Here is a 6,000-nt window from a genome sequence, read left to right on the forward strand (position 1 = left end):
CTATTGTAAATAGAGCTGCAATGAACATTCTGGTACATGACTCTTTTTGAATTACGGTTTTCTCAGGGTATATGCCCAGTAGTGGGATTGCTGTGTTGTATGGTAGTTCTATTTTTAGTTTTTTAAGGAACATAAATGGGAAGTGAAAAGCAGTATGATTTTTTCATTGATCATTTAAACTGTTTCTTTTTATTTGCCTTTCTGTATCTGATAGATTGCCTCTGGCTCCCATTTTGTTTAAAATGCTGCCCCACACTAGAACTTTTGGTTACTTCTCTGCCCTTCTGCAATCATGTCTCCTATGATGCTTTTCACTATTAGGCATAGTTATTCCTCATACTGTTTATTTAGTGTGTAGTTCTTAGTTCATCTTATTTATTTCATCCTTCGTGATCAGATTATTTTTCTTTCTAGCTTTTGGTAGGGTTTTATGTCATTAGATAAGCTATGAGTCATTGGCAGAGTCTGCTACTAACTTCTGAATGTCTGTTTGTTACCCTTTCTTCCATGATGACAGAACCCCTAATTTCTATCTGGGCACATGCTACCTAGAATAAAGATGATATTCTCAGTTTTACTTGAAATTAAGTATAGCTGTGTAACAATGTTTTGGTCAATGGATGCACAGTAGAAATGGCTTCTGGGAACTTTCTTTTTGTTTTCCACGCTGCGTGGCTTGTAGGATCTTAGTTCCCTGACCAGGGCTCAAACCCAGGCCCTCGTCAGTGAAAGCGCCAAGTCCTAACCACTGGACCACCAGGGAATTCCCTGGGAACTTTTCTTAATGACATCTGGCACGTCCCCTTTGTTGCCCTTTTCCTTCCACTCATTTTTCCTACTTCTTTTATCCTGTTGCTTGGAATGGGGATGTGATAGCTACTATTTGAACTGTAAAAGCATACTCTACGATTTGCAAAGCAGTAAACTAAAAGGAGCCTGGGGTCCTGAGGACATTGTGGAGATATCTGCCACCCCAGCCCTGGGTTGCCTACCTCTAGACTTTTTTTTTAAAAAAATAAATTTATTTATTTATTTATTTCTGGCTGCATTGGGTCTTTGTTGTGGTGCGCGGGCTTCTCATTGCGGTGGCGTATCTTGTTGTGGAGCACGGACTCTAGGCACGCGGGCTCAGTAGTTGTGGCTTGCGAGCTCTAGAGTGCAGGCTCAGTAGTTGTGGCGCACGGACTTAGTTGCTCCGCAGTATGTGGGATCTTCCCAGACCAGGGCTCGAACCCATGTCCCCTATATTGGCAGACAGATTCTTAAACACTGTGCCACCAGGGAAGCCTTAGAACTTTATGTGACAGAGAAATAAGCTTCTCTTTTGTTTAAGGCACTATAGTTTTGTGTCTCTTACTGCCAAACTAACCATAAATGAGGCTTAAGAACAGGCTACTGACCTTGTTTTATGGAAGATAATTGTGTGGAAGATAACTAGTTCTTTACATCTGTAAAGTATTGATCTTGAAGTTATAAAGATGACCTTAGTGACATTACATGCCTATTAGATTTATAGCAGCTTTAGTAGAAAATAGTCTTTCAAATGGAATATTTGGTTACACTGTTACTCAGCAGTGTGGAAAAACTGAAAATGACCTCAGTATTTAATAATGAATTAATAGAATGGCACCTTAAATCATATTGTATCAATTTAATGGAATAGTAATTTTTTTCTTTTTAACAGCTTTATTAAGATATAATCACATATCACACAATTCACCCATTTAATGGTACAACTTAATGGTTTTTAGTATAGTGACAGAGTTGTGCAACCATCACCACAGTCTGATTTAGAACTTTTTCATCACCCCAGAGAGGAACCTCTTGCCCACTAGAAGTCAACACCTATGCCCCTCTCCCACACCCATACTGCTAGCCCTAGACAACCACTAATCTACTTTCTGTCTCTGTACATTTGCCCATTCTGGACATTTTATATGAATGGAATCATATAACACATGCTCTTTTGTGACAAACTTCTTTCACTTAGCATAATGTAGAGTTTATTCATGTTATAGCATGAGGTATCAATACTTTATTCCTTTTTATCGCCAAGTAGTGTTCTATTGTATGGACATACCACATTTTATTTATCTGTTCATCAACTGATGGATACTTGAGTTTCCACTTTTTGGCTATTGTGAATAATGCTGCTATGAATATTTCATGCACAAGTTTTTGTGTAGATGTGTGTTTTCAGTTCTCTTGGGTATATATCTAAGAATGAAATTGCTGGATCACATGGAAACTACGTTTAACATTTTGATGAACTGCCAACTGTTTTCCAAAGTAGCTGTATCATTTTACATATCCACCAGCAACGTGTGAGGGTTCCAGTTTCTCCACATCCTCACCAATGCTTGTTATTATCTATCTTTTTGAATATAGTCATCCTTGTGGGTGTGAAGTGGTATCTCATTGATGTCTATTGTTGGGGATATAGTTGGTCATCAAGAGGATGTGACCACTGGTTGAGCTGTGAGCTGGACCTGGGGTCAGTGGCTTACCATCCCATCCCCTATCTTTGGAATGTTTGTTCTGCCCACTGTTCCCACAGTGGGAGCCACTTTCAAGGACACAGCCTTGGAACTTCCCTGGCGGTCCAGTGGTTAAGACTCAGTGCTTCCAATGCAGGGGGCTTGGGTTCAATCCCTGGTCAGGGAACTAAGATCCCACATGCCGTGCAGTGCGGCCAAAAAATAAAATTTAAAAAAGAGAGAAAAAAAAAAAGGACGCATCCTTGAGAGAGTAATGTGTTGTTGAGACCATCTGGACAATATATGTGACTGAACCCAGTTAAGGACTCTTTATAAACTTCTCAGATTCCAGTGGATGGGTGTGGAGATCTACTCGTATTGTGGCCACACAAGACAAGCCTCATATGTCACTTCCCTTGCTTATTGAAACTGCCATCTTCTAATCTGCAGTGGTCTGCCTTTTCTTTTGGTCTCTCCTTACCCTCCATGTAGGGGGACCAGTTACAGATTTTACCTGGGAAGCTCCCAAGTTTGCCAACCAATAGCTATTCGAGTCCTTTGCCCATTTTATTTGTTTTGTTGTTTTGGTTTGTTTGTTTATGTTTTTCTTCCTTTGCCCATTTTAAATTTGGGTTGTCTTTTTATTATTAAGTTATAAGAGATCTTTATATACTCTGGATACAAGTCACTTATATATATAAATTGTAAATACTTCCCCCCCACTATGTCAGTTGTTTTTTACTTTCCTTTTTCTTTTTATGTATAAATTTATTTTTTAATTAAGCTTTTATGAAATTGCCATTCTATATTTGGACTCTTTTTTTTAATTTCTTTTTTTTCATCTTTATTGGAGTATAATTGCTTTACATTGTTGTGTTAGTTGTTGCTGTATAACAAAGTGAATCAGCTATATGTATACATATATCCCCATATCCCCTCCCTCTTGTGTCTCCCTCCCACCATCCCTATCCCACCCCTCTAGGTAATCACAAAACACCGAGCTGATCTCCCTGTGCTATGCTGCTGCTTCCCACTAGCTGTTTTACGTTTGGTAGTGTATATATGTCCATGCCACTCTCTCACTTCGTCCCAGCTTACCCTTCCCCCTCCCCATGTCCTCAAGTCCATTCTCTATGTCTGCGTCTTTATTTCTGTCCTGCCCCTAGGTTCTTCAGAACCATTTTTTTTTTTTAGATTCCATATTAATGTGTTAGCATACAGTATTTGTTTTTCTCTTTTTGACTTACTTCACTCTGTAGGACAGACTCTAGGTCCATCCACCTCACTACAAATAACTCAATTTTGTTTCTTTTTATGGCTGAGTAATATTCCATTGAATATATGTGCCACATCTTCTTTATCCATTCATCTGTTGATGGACACTTAGGTTGCTTCCATGTCCTGGCTATTGTAAATAGAGCTGCAATGAACATTGTGGTACATGACTCTTTTTGAATTATGGTTTTCTCAGGGTATATGCCCAGAGTGGGATTGCTGGGTTGTATGGTAGTTCTATTTTTAGTTTTTTGAGGAACCTCCATACTGTTCTCCATAGTGGCTGTATCAATTTATGTTCCAACCAACAGTGCAAGAGGGTTCCCTTTTCTCCACACCCTCTCCAGCATTTATTGTTTCTAGATTTTTTGATGATGGCCATCTGACCGCTGTGAGGTGATACCTCATTGTAGTTTTGATATGCATTTCTCTAGTGATTAGTGATGTTGAGCATCCTTTCATGTGTTTGTTGGCAATTTGTATATCTTCTTTGGAGAAATGTCTATTTAGGTCTTCTGCCCATTTTTGGATTGGGTTGTTTGTTTTTTTGTAATTGAGCTGCATGAGCTGCTTGTAAATTTTGGAGATTAATCCTTTGTCAGTTGCTTCATTTGCAAATATTTTCTCCCATTCTGAGGGTTGTCTTTTCGTCTTGTTTATGGTTTCCTTTGCTGTGTAAAAGCTTTTAAGTTTTTTTAGGTCCCATTTGTTTATTTTTGTTTTTATTTCCATTTCTCTAGGAGGTGGGTCAAAAAGGATCTTGATGTGAGTTATGTCATGGACTGTTCTGCCTATGTTTTCCTCTAAGAGTTTTATAGTTTCTGGCCTTACATTTAGGTCTTTAATCCATTTTGAGTTTATTTTTGTGTATGGTGTTAGGGAGTGTTCTAATTTCATTCTTTTACATATAGCTGTTCAGTTTTCCCAGCACCACTTATTGAAGAGGCTGTCTTTTCTCCATTGTATATTCTTGCCACCTTTATCAAAGATAAGGTGACCATATGTGTGTGGGTTTATCTCTGGGCTTTCTATCCTGTACCATTGATTTATATTTCTCTTTTTGTGCCAGTACCATGCTGTCTTTTTTTTTTTTTAATTTTTCATTCTAGAATTTTTATTTTTTTATTTTACTTTTAAAAATTTTGTTTATTTATTTTTGGCTGCATTGGGTCTTCGTTGCTGCATGCAGGCTTTCTCTAATTGTGGTGGGGGGGCTACTCTTTGTGGTGTGCGAGCTTCTCACTGTGGTGGCTTCTCCTTGTGGAGCACGGGCTCTAGGCATGCAGGCTTCAGTAGTTGTGGCATGTGGGCTCAGTAGTTGTGGCTCGCAGGCTCTGGAGTGCAGGTTCAGTATTTGTGGCACACGAGCTTAGTTGCTTAGTTGCACACAGCATGTGGGATCTTCCTGGACCAGGGCTCGAACCCATGTCTCCTGCATTGGCAGGTGGATTCTTAACCACTGCACCACCAGGGAAGTCCCCTATACTGTCTTGATTAATGGAGCTTTGTAGTATAGTCTGAACTCAGGGAGCCTGATTCCTACAGCTCCGTTTTTCTTTCTCAAGACTGCTTTGGCTATTCGGGGTCTTTTGTGTTTCCATACAAATTGTACATTTTTTTGTTCTAGTTCTATGAAAAATGCCATTGGTAGTTTGATAGGGATTGCATTGAATCTGTAGATTGCTTTGGGTAATATAGTCATTTTCACAATGTTGATTCTTCCAATCCAAGAACATGGTATATCCCTCCATCTGTTTGTATCATCTTTAATTTCTTTCATCAGTGTCTTATAGATTTCTCATACAGGTCTTTTGTCCCCTTAGGTAGGTTTATTCCTAGGTATTTTATACTTTTTGTTGCAATGGTAAATGGGAGTGTTTCCTTAATTTCTCTTTCAGATTTTTCATCATTAGTGTATAGGAATTCAAGAGATATCTGTGCATTAATATTGTATCCTGCTGCTTTACCAAATTCATTGATTAGCTCTAGTAGTTTTCTGGTAGCATCTTTAGGATTCTCTATGCATAGTATCATGTCATCTGCAAAAAGTGACAGTTTTACTTCTTCTTTTCCAATGTGGATTCCTTTTATTTCTTTTTCTTCTCTGATTGTTGTGACTAAAACTTCCAAAACTATGTTGAATAATAGTGGTGAGAGTGGGCAACCTTGTCTTTTTTCTGATCTTAGTGGAAATGGTTTCAGTTTTTCACCATTGAGAACAATGTTGGCTGTGGGTTTGTCATATATG

This window comes from Grampus griseus (genome assembly GCF_964374135.1).
Source record: "Grampus griseus genome assembly, chromosome: 2".
Lineage (NCBI taxonomy): Eukaryota > Metazoa > Chordata > Mammalia > Artiodactyla > Delphinidae > Grampus > Grampus griseus.